Source organism: Papio anubis, unplaced genomic scaffold (assembly GCF_008728515.1).
Source record: "Papio anubis isolate 15944 unplaced genomic scaffold, Panubis1.0 scaffold346, whole genome shotgun sequence".
Classification (NCBI taxonomy): Eukaryota; Metazoa; Chordata; class Mammalia; order Primates; family Cercopithecidae; genus Papio; species Papio anubis.
The window spans coordinates 15,814-38,247 of NW_022163596.1; the positions used below are offsets into that span (position 1 = coordinate 15,814).

General features: G+C 34.0%; 1 long non-coding RNA gene across 1 annotated transcript; it reads right to left on the reverse strand.

Annotated features, from left to right (window-relative positions):
* Window positions 1-1,889: 1,889 nt before the first annotated feature.
* Window positions 1,890-10,910, reverse strand: LOC108584841. The gene is made up of 2 exons (XR_002521175.2): window positions 10,542-10,910; window positions 1,890-5,573 (listed from the first exon to the last, which is right to left on the reverse strand). It is a non-coding gene; the product is annotated as an uncharacterized LOC108584841 (long non-coding RNA).
* Window positions 10,911-22,434: the final 11,524 nt, after the last annotated feature.

Here is a 22,434-nt window from a genome sequence, read left to right on the forward strand (position 1 = left end):
ACTTCTGCTTCTTTTCCTTGGCAAGTTGATAGGCTTGCACTTACATTTTACTTTGAATTTGCGAATGGTCATATTTCTTGATTTGATCAGAAAAATGTTAATGCAGGGAGGACATGAGTCACTTCTAGATGGACGTTTATCCAAGTTATCACGCACTGGACTCTCTCTTCCTTCTGAGATGGAAATGATTTTCCAGTTAGCAGCTGTTTTATCACTCTGGGTCCAAGAGTGAGGGTAACTTGGTGCAAGTGCCGCTTGCTAAATTATACTGGACATGAGGTATGAACAAAAACGAGTAGGAAAGAAAACTTTGTGGCTTGAATCCACTGAGACTTCAAGACTTTTGCCTTATCTTTTGTGACTGTAGCATGACAAAGCTCATACAAATATCATTGAAAAATCTCATTTTATTTTTCATATGAGACAACTTGGGACAATAAAAATAACTGGTTTATCCTTGTCAGTCATCTTAAAGGGATAACACAAGTTGATGTGAAATGTGAGGGTAGATTGAAAAAAATAGGTTTTTGAAAAATATATATGTAATTAATAAAATACGTGTCAATTTCAAATCAACTTGATAAGATGCCAGTAGTTATGTTTATGTAGTTTGCCTTTTTCAGATCCAGTTTTCTCACTGGCTCTGATGCATCATGCTGTGCAGTTGAGAGCATTTTTAGAATATACCTACATAAAAGTATTTTGTATTATAAACTTACGGTTTTTTTTTTTTGCTGTAAAATAAAAATTGGGCTTTTATTTTCCCAACTAAATTGATGTTTTTTCAAATATACTTACAATGTTTGATATGTTACATTCCACACTCCTCTGATTCTGATGACAGATAGAAATGATCAGCCTATTATCAGCTCAACAATTTCTTGTTGAAGACAATAAATGACTTTGTTGTTGTGTTAGCTGTGGATTCAACTTTTACTTTAAAAACATGTGATTCAACTTCCTACTTTATCTTCTCCCCCAGTTCCTGACAACCACTGTCTACTCTCTGCTTTTCTGTGTTTGATTTCTTTTATCTTTACTTTTTATTTTATTTGTATGAATTTATGAAGTGAAGTCTAATTCTGTTACACGGATATACTGCATAATGGTGAATTCAGAGCTTTTCGTGTCTCTATCATCAGAATAACATACATTGTACCTGTTAAATATTTTCTTGTTTTTCACCCTTCCCAGCCCCCAACCCTTTCAAGTCCACGTTGTTATCATTCCACACTCTATGCCCATGAATATTGAGTATTATTTAGTTTCCACTTCCAATTACCAAAGTGGTAATTGACTTTCTGCTTCTGTGTTAGTTCTCTTACAGCCTCTAGTTCTATCTATGTTGCTGCAAAAGACATGATTTCATTCTTTTTCATGGCTGAATAGTATTCTATTATGCATATCTACAACACATTTTTTAAAATATAGTAATCCATTGATGTACACATACGGTGATTTCATATTTTTGCTGTTGTGAATAGTGCAGCAATAAACATGAGTTCATGTATCCTTTTGAGATAACAATTTCTTTCCCTTTGGGTAATTACCCAGTAGTGGGATTGCTGGATCATATCGTAGTCCTATTTTTAGTTCTTTGAGAAATCACCTCACTGTTTTTTATAAAGATTTTACTAATTTACATTCCCACCAACAGTATATAAGTATTCCCTTTTATCTGCATTCTTGCAAAGTTCTGTTAATTTTTTTTTAATAATTATGATTGGTACAAAATGTTATCTCATTATGGTTTTAATTTGCATTTCTCTAATGATTAGGGTTGATGAACAGTTTTTCCTGTTCTTGGCCATTTGTATGTCTTTTTTAGCAAAATATCTGTTCATGTCCTTTGCCCACTTTTTAATGGGATTATTTATTTATTTATTCGGTTGGGTTGTGTGATTTTTCTCATCAATTTTGACTATCAATCCCCTGTCTGAGGTACAGTTTTGCAAACATTTTCTTTCATTCTGCAGGCTGTCTGTGCACTCTATTGATTATTTATTTGACTGTAAACCAGATGTATCTGGTAGACATTTCATTTTATCCAACATTATTGAATTATTAAATTCAAGAATATAAATTTTTATCATCAGAATGTGTAACATTCTCCAAGATACATCATAAGTAAGGCTACAAAATCAGTCTCAACAAGTTAAAAAAATCAAAATTATGTTAAATATCTTTTCAGATCACAGCAGAATATACTAGAAATTAATAAAAAGAGGAACGTTAGAATCTATAAAAATACTTGGAAATTAAATAACATGCTTCTGAACAATTTTTGAGTCAATGAAAAAACTAAGACAAAATTTAGAATTTTTTTTGAAATGAATGAAAATGGAAACACAACATACCAAAATGTCTGGGATACAGCAAAAGCAGTGCTAAGAGAAAAGTTTATACAATTAAATACGTACATCAGAAAAGCAGAAAAATCCTAAGTCATCAACCTAACCTCACACCTCAAGGCATTAGTAAAGCAAGAACAAACTAAACTCAATGTTGGCAGAAGAAAAGAAATAACAAAAATGAGCACAGCTAAATGAATTTGAGACCAAAAATAGAATACAAGTGATCAACGAAACAAAAAGTCGGTTTTCAAAAACATAAAATTGATTAACTGCTAGCTAGACCAAGAAAAGAATAGAAGATCCAAATAAACAACATCACAAGTGAAAAAGGAGGCATTACAGACTACTATGAGCAACTACAGGCTCACAAACTAAAAAACGTAGGGGAAACTAATAAATCCTGGAAACACACAACCATCCAAGCATGAATGAGGAAGAAATAGAATTCCTGAACAGACCAATAATAAGTTACTAGATTAAATCTGTCATAAATATTCTTCCAACAAAATAATAAACACCCAGGACCAGGTGGATTCACAGTTGAGTTTTTCCAAATATACAAATAACTGCTACCAATCCTCCCAAAATTGTTCCAAAAAAATACAGGAGGAGGGAATTCTCCATAACTCATTCTGTGAGTTCAGTTATCACCCCGATACCAAAACTAGATGAGGACACAACAACAAACTGCAGACCGATATCCTGAATGAATATAGACACAAAATCCTTGACCAAATACTGGCAGAATAATTCAACGGCGCATCAAAATGATAATACACCATCTATTTGATTATTTTAGATAATCATTTTAGACTGTGCTTAAGTCTAACATAAGTAATCTTCGTGATAAATCCAATCATGCAGTTTATGGGAGGTTGCTATCCAATGGATACAAAATTTCAGTTATTCAAAGTGGTTAAATTCTAGAGATCTGCTGCACAATATTGTACCTTTAATTAACAAAACTGTGTTATACACTTAAAAATTTGTTAGGAGAATATATCTCATTTATAGTGTTCCTACCACAATTTAAAAAATCTGATTCAAAATGCTTATTTTTTTTTATTTTTGGAGCTAATATACTTTTGAGATTAATTTGAAATTAATTTTGAGGTTGACTTTAGTAATAGTATTTTGAGAAGAATCTTAGGTTTAATTAGAGGTGACAAGATTTGTTATAAGAATTTCCTTTACTCTATATTTTCTGAAACATATTCTCAAATATAAGGTACATAATTTTATATAGACAACATCAGCCACTGTTATTAGAAGTATTGCAATTGTTTATTATAGTAACTACTTTATATCAGAGATATTTTTACTGTAGTCTGAAAATAACTAATATTTCATAATATTCTATCATTTTTCCTGACAGATTTTAATGCTCTTTAAAAGAAGGTAACATTTCAGTCATTGTTTAAAGTAGATAGTACCATGTTTTGAAGGCTTTCTTAAGAACAATAACAATGAAAAGTAACAAATAAGATGTATTTAACATTAGGAATATGTATATTAAGTTCTTCTTACATAAAAATAATAAAAAATTGACTTAGTTGTTACCTAAATTTTAAAATAAAAATTTCTTAAATTAATTTAATAATTCCAACATGACCAAATAAATATTGACAAATTGGAAAGTAACTTTAGGATTCAGGTAGAGAGATGTACAAAGAATTTACAAGTGAGATTTCAAGTGATGGAATATAAGCATATTCTTTATGCTTAAAAGTAATTTTTTCTCCTGTATATATTGAACTCATCTTTTACTCATAGAAGAAATTTAAGTGACTTCATTTGAATTACCATATGTTTTAATTAGTATTGTCTGAATGCCTATTTTCATTTGATATAATGCCATCAGAGAACATAATCAATTACCAGTGTCTAAAGAGGTTGTAAATCACAAGTTTCTATATTGATGACTTTATTGTCATTCAACAGCATAGTTTACATTGAAAACTTTGTTTTGATGTAATTGAAGACAATGAGCATATGAAACATAAATCTCTTTATGTAAGCAATTGATTATATGAATTTTGGGTTGAGATTCTTTTTATGGAAACTGGTACATTCAAGTAAAAAAGGTTTGTATGTTTTGCTTGCTTTAACTAGCACATTAATTTATGTGCTCAAACTTTCATTTGGCATTATTAGTTAGAACAGATTTTTATAAAGGAAAGTATAATGTTGGCAACAGACTATTCGGCATTTGCAATTTTGATTATTCTGCAAGAACCTAGAAGACCTATTTATGTAATAATGTATGACTTTGACATGATGATAATTTGAAGAATTTATAGCACCTTTTAAAATTTAGCCAGATAGCTTACATGAAGGCCCTAAAAGTTCATTTTAGTATACTTTTCTTGTCCTCTACTTGTCCTTACATAAGTAGTTGACTACATTAAAATCATAAGAAATTTGCAGATTCCAGAAGATTCTTGGTTGTTTCCAGAGAAATAACAAAATTTCATATACTGAAAGTATTTTAATAATGGGATTTATTTTAATAGTCTTACAAATGCCTTCAGACCAGCATTTATATAAACATTGAAGATCTGAATGGGGCATTCAATTTTTCAAAAACATTTTGTTGCATTTTGTGAGAAAAATTACATTACACACAAAGTTGAAATTATTTAATCTATTTTATAGCAACTTTCATACAGGAAATGGATATAAAACTATTTTCTTCCCATTATGGCCAGAGATTATATGATGTACATTATTTTCAAATGTGCATTTTGGTTTTGATATATAAATATTTTAAATGCCTTAAACAGATTCTCATTCAATGGGTGTAGCCCATATTTATCAGGTGGCTTTGGCAACATCTTGGCATGTAACCATATCCTTCTGCAAAGCTCAATTTGCAAAGTGCATAAAATATTATCTAATTTAGTATTTGCCATGACTTCCTAAAGCACAAGCTAAGGCCCAGGAAGGCTCATTACTCCCGGATTTAGAAGCTTATGAAGATTAGAGTTGAGATTTGCCGTTGGGATCTGGTCAACAATGAGAGTAGATGCTTCCAATATCTCTGGAATAGTTACATTGTAATATTCCTTTAGGGTACTTCTGCTTTCAAGTCTTCACTATTTTTCATTTTTAATCTTCTGTTCTCTCTCTTTGTGTTTATATTTATTCTCACTCCAAGAGTTGCGGTTTTTTTTTCTCATTTTTTCCATTCTTCTTGTCATCCTGGAACTTCTACAGAGACTGAATCACAAAACATTATCTTTAGACATGAACATGGGAACAACAAGCACTGGGGACTAATAAAGCGGGGAGGATGGCAGGGCAGCAAGGGTTGAAAAACTACATATCAGGTTTTTACCTGGTGATTACCTGGGTGATGGGATCATTTGTACTAGAAACCTCAGCAGCATACACTTTACCCATGTAATAAACCTGTACATGTACTGCCTGAACTTAAGTAAAAGATGAAAATAAACAAAAAATATTCCTCCCAAAACCACACTGTCTTCATCTTATAGTCACCAGTCAAGATTATGTGTTAGTTGTTCTATTTTTTTTTAATGGGTTTTGGTGAAAGCTACAAAGAAAAAGTTAGAATTTAAAAATCTTCCTTCCTTTGTTCTACCATAGTTATCTCTTGGAATTAAACCCAAAAGTCTTAAAAAAAAATTAAAAAGCAGAGGTTTTTTTTGGCATGTGAAGGTGGGAAATAAATTCATCTTTTTCTTTTTTATTTTTCAGAGAAAATCCCAAACGGAAGATACTAGTGATTTTATTAAAGTTGTTTTGTATTATCCAAGATTTGTATCCCACCTGCAATGGACAAAGTGGGAGTTACCTACTCTGATCTTTTCTCCCAGGAAACCTTGCTCCAGACATTCAGAATGGCAGGGACAAGGTAAAATAGTAAAGGGATCTGGGCGAGAAGGATGAACGGAATGAGTCTGAAGAGGTTGGGGGCTGAGGAGTTGGGAGAAACATAGAAGCCCAGCCTACAGTGGTGAAGGTGACCTAGCTTTGAAGAATGCAGCAAAAATAGAGGTAAGGAACATCATACGATAGCTTTGGGAGACAAAAGTAACACCTATAGATAGCAGACCAGAGAAGACATTTTCTGTGATTATCTATAGAGATAATGTTTCTTGTGCTTATTCATAAAATCATTAAAAACAGAATAGCTTAACAAATGAGTGTTAGAGATGGACATACCTGAATTCAAGTCCTGGATCTGCCAATGTCTAACTATATGACTTGAGCAATTAAAAAAAAAAACAAAAAAACCCTTATCTAAACCTCAGTTTACTGATCTGGAAAATGAGGCAGAGGGGAAATAATTTTAAAAAGCCAAACATAGGTTTTAATCTGTCAATTGAATGTGGTCCTTCTTGTAAAGTGTTTTGCATTAAAAGTTCAAAAAAAAAAAATACTAGGTGAAATGATTGGTATTAGAAAGGCTAATATATATAATTCTGGGACTGCCTGAACATGTGCTTTAAATTTTTCATACTTATTTGCTGTTGGAAAATCAGCTCTTACCTGCTGGTAGAAAGGCTTAGTTGATAAATTAACTTTATAATAATTACCCCTCCTGCTGTAAAGTTAATTAAATAATGGCCCAAGAGCAGATGTCAGGAACCGTTTTAAATTTTCTAAAGCAATTTCTTTGATTCAGCCAGCAACTATTCATTAGATTATGTATATAAATTCTAAAATTCTAATTTCAGTGGAATTGGGTATTATGCTATTTTCAGTTTATATTTTGTTGAAGATACAATTGTCCCTAAAGAATGATCAATTTGACTGCTTTCATCACAACCAGTGGGCAAATTTAGGCACAAACCTATGTAATAAAAAACAATTCATGAATTACAACTTTTTTGTCAAATAATTATTGTGGCCCAGTGTAAAATAAGTAGGTGTTATTTTGAAATATTTAGAATTTTGATCAACTACTGATATGCCGATAATTTGTTATCTTCTACCTTTCTGTTATCACTGTTGAAGCTTTCATCACAAATAACATTTTAGAAGGGAATAATAGGAGTTCAATTAAAGTGTTAAACTAAACATTTGTATTAATTATCTACTATGTTTCTGGCAATGTAGTAGAATCCTATGTGCATAATTTTGAATATATTATATTGTTTTTATTAGTCAGTATTCTCTAGAGGGATGGAACTAATAGGATAGATACATATATAAAGGGGAGTTGATTAAGTAGTGTTAGCTCACACAATCAAAAGGTCCCACAATAGGCCATCTACAATCTGAGGAGCAAGGAAGCCAGTCCAAGTCACAAAGCAGAAGAACTTGGAGTCTAATGTTCAGGGCAGGAATGATTCAGCATGGGAGAAAGATGTAGGCTGGGAGGCTAAGCCAGTCTAGTCTTTTTACATTTTTCAGTCTGCTTTATATCCTGGCCATGCTGGCAGCTGATTAGATGGTGTTGTGACATGGATAAGAGTTTGAACTTTGGACTTTTGAGTTAATGCTGAAACAAGTTGAGACTTTGGGAGACTGTTGGGAAGGCATGATTGGTTTTGAAATGTGAATATATGAGATTTGGGAAGGGTCAGGGTTAGAATGATGTGGTTTGGCTCTGTGTTCCCACCCAAATCTCATCTTGTAGCTCCCTTAATTCCCATATGTTGTGGGAAGGACCTGGTAGAAGATGATTGAATCATGGGGAAGGTCTTTCCCATGCTGTTCTCGTGACAGTGTATGGGCCTCATGAGATCTGATTTTAAAAACAGGAGTTTCTCTGCACCAGCTGTCTCTTTGCTGCCATCCATGTAAGATGTGACTTGCTCCTCCTTGCCTTCTGATTAATGATTGTGAGGCCTCCACAGGCATGTGGAACTGTAAATCCAATACAACTCTTTCTTTTGTAAATTGCTCAGTCTCGGGTATGTCTTTATCAGCAATGTGAAAATGGACCCCACTCCTGATACCAATTTGCTGCCTTAGTCCGTTTTCATGTTGCTGATAAAGACATACCTGAGACAGGGAAATTTACAAAAGAAAGAGGTTTATTGGACTTACAGTTCCACATGGCTGAGGAGGCCTCACAATCATGGCAGAAGGCGAGGAGGAGCAAGTCATATCTTACATGGATGGCAGTAGGCAAAGAGAGAGCTTGTGCAGAGAAACTCATGTTTTTAAAATCATCAGATTTCATGAGACCCATACACTATCACAAGAACAGCATGGGAAACTCTCACCCCCATGATTCAATCATCTCCCACCAGATCCCTCTCACAACATTGGGAATCATGGGAGCTGCAAGATGAGATTTGGGTGGGGACACAGAACTAAACCATATTATTGTTCATATTATTTGTATTCAGATGCTGAGAATAGGCTCAGTGATTTATCTGACATACTGAAAGTCACATATTTGATGGTAAGTGATGGTAAATCATGGAGCTAAAATTCCAACCCACACTGTTTTATTCAAAACACGATTCTGCTAACTAGTATGCCATGATGCCCCCTTTATCAGTGTTCAAAAATACGCTTTTTAAAATATTGAACCTCTTCAGTGTGCTGTGTTATTAATAGCTCACAATTCAATTCTTACCATATTATTTCTATATAAAAATTAGAGTACTAATATCTACCACTTACTGTATAATAGGTATTCGGTTCTATACTATGTGATTTAATATACACTCTTAAAACTTAATATTTTTAATTACCATTTGGAGAAGTAGGTAGTGGTTTTTATCCACATTTTACAGATGAAAAAACTGGGCCTCACGATGGGAATATATTTTTCATGGCTAGCAAATGGCAGAGATATGATTTATATCCAGAGCTTTTTGACTCTGAAAGCATTTACCACTTTATTTTCTTGCCTGTTGGTATCATGAAGTCATATATAGTGTAATAATTCTCACAATGAGAAAAACATATTCCCTTTTGGAGACTGAGGCAGGTGGATCACTTGAACCCAGGAGTTCAAGGCAAGCCTGAGCAACATGGCTAAACCTCATGGTTGCAAAAACTACAAAAATTAGCCAGGCATGGTGGCCTGTGCCTGTAGTCCCAGCTACCTAGGAGGCTGAGGTCAAAGGATCATCTGGGCTCAGGAGGCTGAGGCTGCAGTGGGCCATGATTATGCTACTGCAGAACCTGTCTCAAAACTAACAAACAAACAAAAACAAACAAACAACAAAACATCACCAAACCAAAACATATTCCAAGAACTGAAAGAGGAAGTTCCAGACATGAAATTGAATACCCTGACAGGTAATTGTTAATAAGCCAAAATTCCACAAATCAAGATTTTCTGAGCTGCACATTTGTGCTAAATTCAAAGATTCATGTTAAGAGTATTTGCAAGTTTAAGAAGCTCTTGGATGACATGGCCCAGTGATTTGGAGTTTTGGTCATCTATAAACATGTGGGTGTAAAATGGATCCTCTAGTGACATAGATATTCATCTGAACATGGCTGCTTAGTGCAGTAGTTATAAAAAATTATTGAGCTAAACTGCCTAGGTTCAAATCTCTTTACAGGTATGTGACCTTGTTTAACTCTTCTATCTATTTATACCCCAGATATTTTCATCTGTAAAATTGGGATGATAATAATAATAAAATTTCACAGATAATTGGTAGAAGAATTAAATGGTAATGTCTGAAAAATATATGGATTTATGTCTGGAACAAAGTAAGAGCAATACAAATATTTGCTAAATAAATAAATAAAAATAAAATCTTCACTAATGACCTGGAGTGGAAGTGGTCTCTCTGTCTTCTGTGTTCTGAGACATTGGAGTCAACTCATGGATGTTACCACATTACCCTTCCTTTTAATTACTTACTTACATACCTTTTTGTTATGGTAGGTTTTATGCTTCTTGAGAAGAGACAGTATTTATTTTTCCTACAGTCTCAGAATATTGCTCAACTAGACTCATGCATAAGAGAATCAGTGACTCCCTACGGGCAGGAGTGTGACTTCTATTTCCTTTCATGGGAGGGAACCTTGCTGATAATTGTAACAGTATTAGACCATCTGTCAGAATACAGTGGCAGTTAACATTGGTGGAAATTGATACCTTCTGATATAATCAGTTAGTGCTTTCTATGTATATGGTAGGTGACATAATATGCCTACAAAGTTTTCTGTGTCCTAATCATTAGAACCAGTGAATATGTCACCTTACATGACAAAGAGAACTTCGCAAATGTGATTAAGAACCTTGAGATGGGAGATCATCCTCGATTATCCAGGTAAGCCCAGTATGATCACAAGGGTCCTTACAAGAGGGAGACATTGGAAGCAGGGGTCAGAGAGGTGCTATTGCTGAGGAGGAACATGTGCCAGGGAATGTAGGTAGCCTCTATGGACTGTAAAAAAGAAAAAAGGAATAAATTCTCTCTTAGAATCTCCATAAAAAACTCACCCCTACTCACACACTGATTCTAAGATTTTTGACATCCAGAACATTAGTATGCTACATTTGTGTTATTTCACACCACTAAATTTATGGCCAATTTCTACAGCAGCAATTGGAAATGTATGAAATCTGCTTCTGGAATAAAAGAAAATGAAAAAAAAAAAGATAATAAGAAAAGAAAGAACGAAAGAAAGAAAAGAAGAAAAGAAAGAAAAAGAAAGAAAGAAAGAGAAAGAAAAGAAAGAAAGAAAGAAAAAGAAAGAAAGAAAGAAAGAAAGAGAAAGAAAAGAAAGAAAGAAAGAGAAAGAAAAGAAAGAAAGAAAGATTGATTGAAAGAAATAGGATGCTTTGCTGTAAGTAACATCTCTGGTTGGTGTGAATAACGGAGCCATAAATTGTTAAGACAGAATTAATCATCACAACTGATGATGGGCAGGAAATAACACGAATTGTTGCAAACAAAAATTTAAAACAAGTACATAAAGTATTTTTTCTTAGAAGTTAGTAGAAGTTTATATGAAAATTTAGTATGAGCATGGCAATGCAATAAGATAAAATCAATTCATTTCATAAAGAAACAATAAAAGTAATGATGTAAAATTAATTCATTCTAAAAATGCAGGTGTCACAAACCAAGTGCAGAGTTTCTTTTTATAAACACAATACTGTAAATGGTGAGTAAAAGCTTTAATTTTTTAAATAAACTATAATACATAAATGTTTCTATTCATGCCTCTCCTCCCTTACCTGCTGTCTCTGATCCCCGATTTCAAACCGGAAGCAATTGTGTTTAGGGTTGTTGCAAAGGGATAGCAAGCAGAACAGTGCCGTGCCGGAGATGATATTGTCACTCTCGTTTTAATAAAGGGTCCTCAGAGATGCTGAACAGAAGCTTTCATAGCATTCCTGGCAATAACCACCCCTGTTCCCCATGTATTTTGAATCAGATTTAATTTGAATGAAATAGAAATAAAAACACTTTACCATTGCACCCTAATGACTGTAATTTTCTCTCAAGCTGTTACTTACAGACACAGTATGCTGCACCTTGGAAAGAACATCCTTATGCTTTTTTATTGGGTCTCAAGAATAATGTCTTAAAAACTAACTTATGTTCAAAGAATGAACTTAACTTCAATACCGTGAATTAGTATGAAATATAAGGCTTTCTGAATTTTCCAAAATAACAGAAATCTCCAATTTAGGTGGCTTCCTTTTGTTGCAATAATTCTAGTCAGCCCATTGATATCACCCAGTTTGTCTTTTTCAGAGCTGTAATACTCCTGTCAGCATCTCTGTGTGGAGCATTTAACTCACCACATAGCTGTAACCCTGATTGCCAGAACCAAAATGTCTCTCCATTACCACTTCAAGGAGCTCAACTCTCTGGTGCCAGATGGTATGCAAATTGGTCCCTTTCCAAAGATACAGATGTCACCGTGCCCAGAGTTTTTTAGAGTGTCTACATCCACTCTTGCTGGGAATATAATTTGGTGGAATAACTCTTTGGTCTACCTGCCAATGATCTGCAGAACATTGACTCATCCCCAGATGACAGCCTTTAAAAATGCATCTTTCTATTCATCAGAATGACAAAGGACCAAAATTCAAAATTGGGGATCAACATACGTTTTTGAAATATATGTGCTGAATGGAACTCATGCTAGGTGAAAAAAGAAATTTGCTATAAAATTAGGATGATTACTAAGATGAAATTTCACCAAAATGAGAGCTCTAATTTATCCTTCCCCCCATTCCTCATTGTAAATGCTGCCTAGAAGAATATCAAGTTGTTCATGGTAAATAGACCAGGGGAACTTGTCTGCTTCCATGTATAATTCCTTTCATATGTAAAGGAAGGCAGGAATGAAAGGAAGAAACATCAGTGTTCATGAAAGTTACTTGACCTACATAAAGGTTTTTAGAATGAATAGCTGAATTTAAGTCCTATATCCTAAGTTTCCCCTTTGTTAATATCTAACATATATGTCCACTTTTAAGGACCTTTGTTTTGTTCCAATTCTATCCCATGGAGTTCTAGAGTAGGATTATTATTTTTTTTTTTTTTCTGTTCCCATGCACTTTTAGGTCATCCTGTGACCTAATTGATTATTCAACTAATCATATATTCAAAAATAGGAATAAAATTTTAGCCTAAGACAAGAACACCTGGAAAGATAAATCAACTCCAAAATAAAATAATTTATACTACAGACCAATGAAAATATTTTAAAATTGTTTACAATTTTAAATTCTCCATATCACTGTCTCCTTTATTTAAAAAATATATAAAGTCTGAGAGTATTTTATAGATTCAAGCATAATCCTGGGAGCGAAATGTAAAGCTACAATGGAAGTCTAATTATATTTTCTGTGATCTTATCATTTCTCTAAGATACGCTGGACTTCAGTCTTTAGCATGGACAAATAAAATATATAATTATACTTTTGTCAGGGTTGTATAATTTGCCATCTCACCAAATTTTTGCTATGCCACCAAAATGTTTTTAGGAATCATCATAGAGAAAATCCAACAACTCTGTCCCATACTTAAGCCAATAGATTGGTGTACAGACATCTCTTAGTGAAATTTATGTGCTAGTTTAAATTTGAGGTAGAATATTTAGTATATAGGAAGGAATGAAAAACTAGTTTTGTATGGAAGCTATAAACTTAGTGCCAGTTTATAAAGAACATGTCAAGAAAGAATTAACTCAATAAAGACATTATATTTTTAAGTTTTATAAGCAAAACCAATGTTATTTTATTTGAGGGTTTAAACTACTATACGTTATTAATGCTAGAAATGATCTATTGTAAATACAGTGCATTTTTTCAGACAATCAAAATTGATTTAATAAAATAAGTAACAGTTAAACAGGAGATTAAAAAGATAATGCCAGGCTCCGTGACTCATGCCTGTAATCCTAACACTTTGGGAGGCTGAGGAGGGTGGATCATTTGTGGTCAGGAGTTCAAGATCAGCCTGGCCAAAAAGGTTGAAACCCTGTCTCTACTGAGAAAACAAAAATTAGCCTGGTGTGGTGGCACGTGTCTGTAATGCCAGCTACTTGGGAGGCTGAGGCAGGAGAATCACTTGAACCCAGGAGGAGGTGCAGACTGCAGTGAGCCAAGATCCCACCGCTGCACTCCAGCCTGGCAACAGAGCAAGACAGTCTCAAAAAAAAAAAAAAAAAAAAAAAGAAAGAAAAGAAAAGAAAAGAAAAAGAAAAGAAAAAAAAAAAGTTAAATTCTTCTAATGGATTAGAAAAACAAAACAAAAAACACCCAGGATTCTAGTCTAACTTCTAATTTTATCTGACTTTAAGGTAAATTATTTGATTTCATAGCAAGGCTGTAGGAAACTATGAGAGTCTTAATTTACTTATCTGTAAATTGGAGAAAATAGCTGCCTAAAGAAGTTGATAGACACATTATGGTGTTAGACCAATGGTAAGTACTTAGTGATTTTTAGCTATGATGATGTTGATGGTGATGATTAGTATCATAGATATCTAATAACACTACATCTATAACAAGTGTTTCTGTCCATTTGACTTTAATACACTATCATTTTTATTTTAAAATATCTTTTTAATGGTCTTATAAAATAGTCACCAATTTTTCTTCTTCAACTTGTAGCTGTTTTGCTTTCTCTGCCTCATTGTCACACATATTTTTCTGGCTTGTAGACTCCTTACGAAAGTAGATGAATGTCCACTTACTGCCTTTCTTAATAGGACTTAGGCAGCTCTGGATGAAAATACTTGTAAATTTACATTGTGTCCTCACTTTCTATGTCTTCTTTAATTTCAAATTTTAGTGCCCTATTTTTCAGAACAGTACGGTTGCATGTTCTCTTTATTGCTCCCTGGTGAAAATGAATATTCACCAAGTCCAGCCTTCAACTCCCATCACGTTATCTTATAACTAATGAGTTATGGTCATATATGAGAGAAAGTTTTTCCTAAAATTAAAACATGAAAATTGATTTGGTTATCAACAATTGCATATAAAAAATTAGCCAGGCATGGTGGTGGGCACCTGTAGCCCCAGCTACTCTGGAGGCTAAGGTGGGAGAATGGCATGAACCTGGGAGGTGGAGCTTGCAGTAAACTGAGATAGTGCCACTGCACTGCAGCTTGGGGGACAGAGAGAGACTCCGTCACACACACACACACACACACACACACACAAATTGCATAACAGAGGTGTACTGCTCTTCAATTTGCTTAATATCATGCAAAAGGCCATGATGAATATAAAACAAACTAAAAGCTATATGTTTGCTTTCAAAAAGTTGGAAAAACTACATCAATTATTTCTACTATCCACTGTCAGATTTGCAGTGCTACTGATTTTTAAACATCAGAGCCATCAACATCAATACAATCATTAGAATTTTTTAAAAGTACTTTGGATAGCATAGTTAATATGCTGTACTTATTATATAAACAGAACTTTTATTCTATAAAGTTGTCATAGATCTCATTTGTCATTTGATTAAAAGGCAACAATTTGTAGTAAATGTTAGTATGTGTTTCCCAGGTCACCTTCCCCTACCCACCCTCTACTGTTTTAAGAAAACCGACCCTACCATGTTCTGTCAGAAAACTTAGAGGGTCTCTATTGTTTTGTACAACCAAATACAGTTGATATAGAAGATCAATACTTCTTACTCTACCTTTCTCTCTACCTCTTGTATGATTATTATCGCATTAAAAATTGAGGCTTATGGAGGCAGTTGCTGTAAATCAGTAGCAATATTATTTCTCTGTGCATCTTAAAATCAGACAATTACGATTCAGATCCTCAACAGCCTATGTGTGGTAAAGATAAGTTCTGCATATCTATATTGGCATTTAAACAAATACAAGTTTATGACTATAGAAGCTGTTAAGAATGTTTAATTAGTTAATGTCAACCTTGTGGGAAGAATCTATTTTGAACATAGCTATTTCTAGAAAAAAAATAAAATAAAACTTTTTTCTATGATCCTAAAGTGGTCAATACAAAATATTTGAAAGGAGTAGTTTTCTTTCAGTGTGACTATATTATTATTGTTGTTGTTTTTAATTCTGTATTTAGTTGTTTTTAGTTTCAAACACTGAAAACACGGGGCCTTTTGTAAAATATAGTGACAGTTCTTTCACTGGGTATCATTTTAATTTTAGCATCTTGTTCTAGACATTTTTTCAGAGGCAGTAGTAATAGATGAACAACATTTTACCAAAATCTTAAGGCTACGTGCCTATAGAAGGAAAGGAAAGGAAAGTCAGTGATGGTAAAAGATGAAGGAGAAACACAATCAAATAAATTCAAATAGGAGTCACATCTTGTAATGAAGGTGATATGTCATAAACTAGGAAATAAAATTTACTTAGCTTCATGTATCAACAATTCAAATGAATAAATAAGTAAAGACACAACTTGAAATGGATAAAAACAGCACTGAAACAGGCAGGACCAATGATGCCAATATATAGGTGTCAAGCCAGCCTCCCCATTGTGGTCAAACCTCAAACACCATTGCATAGACAGCTAATATATCAGAATTATTTAACCCAAATAGATTGGTAGTAGGTGTGTGCAATCAAATCAAAAAGTGTGCATTTTTCCCTATTTAATGTGTTTATTTCTAGTGTTATTTGTAATTTTTATTTTTAAGATATATTATTCAATTTTTAAAGCATTCAAACCTGCCAGTAAGATTTTTTCAAACATTTATGCCATGTATAATTTTGGTTTCAAAACTTAAAAAAACACATTTATTTTTGGTGCTTTAATAGCAATGAATAAATTAGCATGTCTTTTACCTATTCTTTTGTTATATCTTTAGTATTAATTCATATGTGAAATTTCAAGGTTAATATCTCCCAAAATAATTTATCCACAAAACTAGGTATATACTTTTTTGGAATGGCCAGAATATAAGAAAAAGCCATGACGCCAGAGATGTATTCATGAAGGCCAATATTACCTTCTGCAGAAGACTTTTGTTTCTTCGCTCGTTTTCATGTTTTACAGAAACCTCAGGGCCTGGGGAGTTGGGTCAGGGAAGGCATATCTACTTCAGGCTTGCAGCCATGAATAGAATTTGATTTTATCTTTTCTTTTGTTACAGTGATATTTTTACTAACTATATGTGTCTCCTCTCAGTGAGCAGCTTGTATCTACATTTAGAATGAATCAATATAGGAATGCTTTAATAACTATCACCTTTAACAACTTCAGACTGAGGCTAAGGTCTAAAATCAGTGCCTGTGGAGGTTATGTGATCTTCTCTGAGAATTTTCCGAAATACTTGCATAGGAAAACCTGGTTTAAAGGGAAAGGAAGGAAAAGAAGGCAGGAGAGAAGGAGGCAGGAATAAAAGGAATGAAACTAAACCCTCAAATAACCGAAAACTGAACTTCCCGTGGTGAACCATTAAAGGAAGTGTTAGTTTTAAATGGTGAAAAAATGTGGCACATCTTGGTTACAATTGCAGGAACATCTAAAGATAAATCATGTAGCAATTGACTCTGCATTTGAGGGGACCTCGATATCTACAGGCCAAAATACATATTCCATGTTTCAATGTAATTGGACAAAATACATTTGACATTTTAACAAATAATAATAATTACTCTTGTTTTTCCATTTGTTTGGAACCACTTTAAATGTTTACATGTTTTATGTGGAAGCTTGGAATTATTTCTTACCCTAATTTTCACAAAAATGAAATGCAATCTCAGCAAAATTAAATCACTTCCCAAAGTTCTCACTGAGGAATTTCAGATGCTTGTTAGAAGCTGGCTTCAAACTGGGTAGTCTAACTCCAGAAGTCCTGCTCTTTACCACTATGATATTATTTTAGAAATATGTTCCTTTTAGCTTAAAAACCTCATTTGAAATCTTCGACTTTGATATCTCATTATTCTAGGCACACACATGTATAACCTCTGTAACTCTATACCCCAATGACCTACTCAGAATTTGATAAAATTTAAGTATAATTACTTTTTCTATAAATGATAGTCTAATAGCTGATATGTTGAAAACATTACACACCAAATTATCCTGAATATACTTCGCTATAATGTCATGGCAGATATTTAGCTCTACAAAATGATTATAGCATTTAAGTTTAACTGTTAACAATTTGATGCCAAATAGAATGTCCTGAATCACAAGTACTTACAAAATAATAGTTATTAAATAAATGGATTTGAAAACTTTTACTTACACAACCTAAATTCTAGCTTCATGCTTGTACCCTCAAAATGTACTTAGAATATGCAAACCTAAGAGAATATTTTCTCTTGATTCTTTTATTCTGTATTTTGCCACTAACAATGCAGACAAGGTACATATTGCAGAAGAGGTGTCAGTAACCCCTAAGGATCACCAAAAGAGGTTAGATATGTGTCTACAAATGTACGTATTCTTTCAAACATAGAATCAAAGTCTATGCAGTCTGATTTGGGTTTTTCCTTTTTTTTTTTTTTTTCCCAATATATTGGCTTCTGTTTTCTGAGACCACATGATTTCTTATAGTTAAAATTCCAGATTTGTTTGGTTTCTGTTTGTTTATCTTTTTTGAGGGAAATGGGAAGAGGATGTACTATTTATGAATAATTGAGCAAACTGAATTTCACTCGGTAGAATTTGCTTGTACAAGCACATATATGGGGTTATATTTGTTATAATAAAGAAGAATGGCAACAACAAAATTTCATCACTGATAATTCAGAAATATGAAACGCTCTTGCTTTATGAAATAATCTCATTCTTCTAAAAATTAATGAATGGGTTTAGAGAGACTTTCGAAATCATCAATCTGTTTCTTATGCCATTATGATATTTTCTTGTGAATATGAGAATGACTAAGCAATGTATTGCCTTTCGTGGTGTAAGTAAAAATACAGCATCACTCTATTACCTCACTGTGTAGTTCAGTGTGATATTAGAAATGTAAGTGGCTACAAATTGCAATGGAATCTACATTTAAACTCAAAGCATCTTTTCATATGATGTCAGCAATTGAATGTGAACTAGTAATACTTCTAAGTGTGACACATCTTAATCGAAACATATTACCTGTTTTTGTCACAGAGTTTAAGACAGATGCTTTAATGATATAGGCAGACAATTTCACTGAAATCTCATCAAGATGTTGCTAAAAATCTCTTTGGTCTGTATACTAAAATTAAACTCTAGAGAAAATTAGAATATTTTCTTATGTACTTCTAGACAATAAGGCTTAGAAACTGAATTGGGTCAATAGCATTTAAGTAGAACTAGAATTTAAGGTAATTTTTCAAGGAATGGTCTTACCTCCATTTCTAAGGAAGAATTTGTATATAGAAATATATAGATGGAAATATATAAATAGAAATATTACAGAACTATTTTTAGTCCGGAGTGGAGGGGCCCTGTGTCGGAGCCACCACACTCTTCTACACAACACTCACTGTCAAAGCTGGGAACTAGGTTTCCTAGAATCCTCTTAAGTATATGGTGTTGGTTTATGGTTTGCCAATGCGAGGACCTTAGGTGAGATTTAGAAGCCATTACTCTTGGCAACCAAGACATTGCAGTCATGCCACTCTCCAGCTAACTCCTTTTTGAAAATAGAAGGTGAATATAGTGATTTCTTAGTCTTCTCCACAAGCTCTGCCTTCTCTACCTGCTCCGATTTGAAGCTATTAGCAACTTTCTCCCCATGCCTTCGGCTAAGGTACTCCAGACCTTCCCTCTAACATGTCCTTCTACATTTGTTTAAGTGCAAATTCCTTGACTAAATTCTTCCCCGAAAAATTGTAGTGGCTCTATTTCCTTGAATACACCGGGATTAATAAAATTTTTGGTACCATAAGTACTTCGGTGAGTACAGTCTTAGGTTGCAAAATTAGAATTGATCATCTGATCTGATTAGATTTAAAGGGATGAATAATCTCATTGTCTGGTAATTAGGATACAATGAAGGCCAATATTTTAAAAATAGGTACACTTGACAAGATAGAAAATCTTTGGTGTTTAAGGAGTTTAAGAAGGTAGGTAAGAAGTTTAAGAAGGTAGGAGAGCTCGAGTGGATTCATTTTATATAACCTATTCTCTTATTCCTAAGTAGGTCCCCTGAGATAATCCAGAGGACAACCTCTTCAGCACAGCCTTGTGAGATATATTAGCAAGTGAGTCTATTTCTTAGTTTTACCTTAATAACTTACCGTAAACTCGGTGGCTTAAATAACAGAAATTTATTTCTCACAAATCTAGAGGCTAGAAAGCCCAAATCAAGTCAATGGTAGCACTGTGCTCCCTCTGAAGGCTCTAAGGAATAGTCTTCTTTCCTCTTCTTTCTGCTGTTTGCTGTCAATTCTTGGCATTCCTTGAGTTTTGGCATCATAACTACAATCCCTGCCTCTGTCTTTACATGGCTGTTTTCTCTGCATGTTTCCTCTGTGTCCCTTTTTCCCTAAATCTCTCTCTCTAAGTACCCCAGTCATTGAATTTAAGGCCCACTCTAATCCAGTATGACCTCAACTTAACTCAATAATGTCTACAAAGTCTGTATTCCCATGATGTCACATTTACAGCTCTTCAACATATTTTTTGGAATTCAACCCGCACAATGAGGGAAGCAATGGCACTTTCAGAAGGCATTCTAGTGGTTTTTCTCTGCAAGCAAAGCATAGTAGTGGGAAATGGTGTTACTAAAAGGGACTTATTAAATATAATGAAATGATGGAATTTTATAATGGTGGGGCCATGCAGTGCCACTTAATCACTATAGACAACCTACATAGAGTAAGCCTAATACATACCAAGACCAGAGCAGTACCAAGAATGGTTTGACCTACAGAGATATTGGACAATCTTTTGCTAGCATATCATGAAATTCTCAGGATTGCATTGCTGCCCCTTCACCTTCTGCCATGATTGTAAATTTCCTGAGGCCTTCCTAGCCATGTGGAATTGTGAGTCAATTAAATCTCTTTTCTTTATAAATTACCCAGTCTCAGGCAGTTCTTTATAGCACTATGAAAATGGACTAATACAGTAGCCTTCTTAAGGATTTATAGAAATAAGGTTTTATATTAGTCATGGTCCCACATGTAATTCCCAGAATTGAGCCAATTCACAGGCCTAGGAATCTTTAAAAGAAAGAAAGTTTAGGCCCTTAATGAAAGACTCTCTTACTGTGCCAACAATTTATTCTGCTAATTGCTTTTCTAACTCTCTCTAAATGCATTATGGTGGCATTTTTTTTGTGTGTGTGTGTGATTGTATATTGAAGAAACAATGATATTCAGTAGTTGAGAGTTTTATTGGATAACAGTTACATACTAATGCTGATTTTTGTGATATGATATGGTACCATACCATATCATACCATACCACTGCCCACCAGACTGAGTCAGACAGTTGTGTACTCATAAACTAACTCTCTTATGCCCACTTCACTCAAAAATCCCCCACAAAACTCAAAAACATTACTGATTTTTAATGTTTTCCATAGGAGTTCAGAACTATAAAAGCTGATATGGCCACAAGGTCAATTTTGGTTCCTGATACCAATGAACTACTCTGCAAATAGCAGGGATACTGCACTGACTGTAGAATCTGATGTCACTTTACATATTATATGGAAAATATAAATGTTAAAATGGTGATTACGGATGCCAAGTTGATAAAGGTGAGATATACATATATATCTCACCAGGAAATTCAGCATAGCCTGTGCATATATACACACACACACACACACACACACACACACACACACACCCCACCACTCCCTGTGAAGACTGGAAAATAAATGCCCAGAATCCCCTTCTCTGTATGGTTTTGGGTTTGACTTTGTCAATAAGAGGAAATTCGGCAAAGGTTCGTATGAAGTAGAAGCTATTATTCTCAGAAGGTTATGAAAGTCATGAACAGCCATTCTGTAGACCTTCCATAAGTTCTCATTTTGCAGTCATGGTGGACATACTTGGCAGTTTGGAGATGTTTCCATTCATTTTGTAGTTTTAATGAAACACAGTAGAGGCATCTCAGACTTCTCCATCAGTCTTGGCTTCCACAGTCACACCCGTGAATTTTTCTCCTATTTTTCAGCTACAGCCTTCCAGAAAACTCATGTCAACCCTTTCACATTTATTTAAACTCTAACTTTTAATTAATTCCCTGATCCTGCTAAAATCTGTAGTGGTTCTGTGTTGCTCAACAAATCCAAATTGACAAAGGCTTTGAACTTTGCTCTTTGAGGAGTTAAAAGCAAAATAGCTCTAGTTGAAAGAAATCAAAGGAGTCATGAAATCATACTTTAAAAATAATGACTAGTGTAGGGGATTAAATACTGCCCCCTCTCAAAATTCATATCCATCTGGAACCACAGCATATGATCTTATTTGGATATAGGGTCTTTGCATATGTTAATAGTTAAGGATCTCAAGATAAAATCAACCTAGGTTTATGGTGACTGGTGTTCTTAAAAGAAAAGGAGAGGGCACAGAGGCTCACAAAGAAAAGGTGATTTGAAGATGATTGAAGTAATGCAGTTACAAACTCAGGGACACTAAGGATTGCTGAGAGCCAACAGCAGGTAGAGAAAAGCAAGGCAAGAGTCTTCCTTAGAGCTTTTGAGGGAGCTTGGCACTGCTAATACCTTGATTTCAGGCTTTTAGTCTTCAGAACTGTGAGCAAATA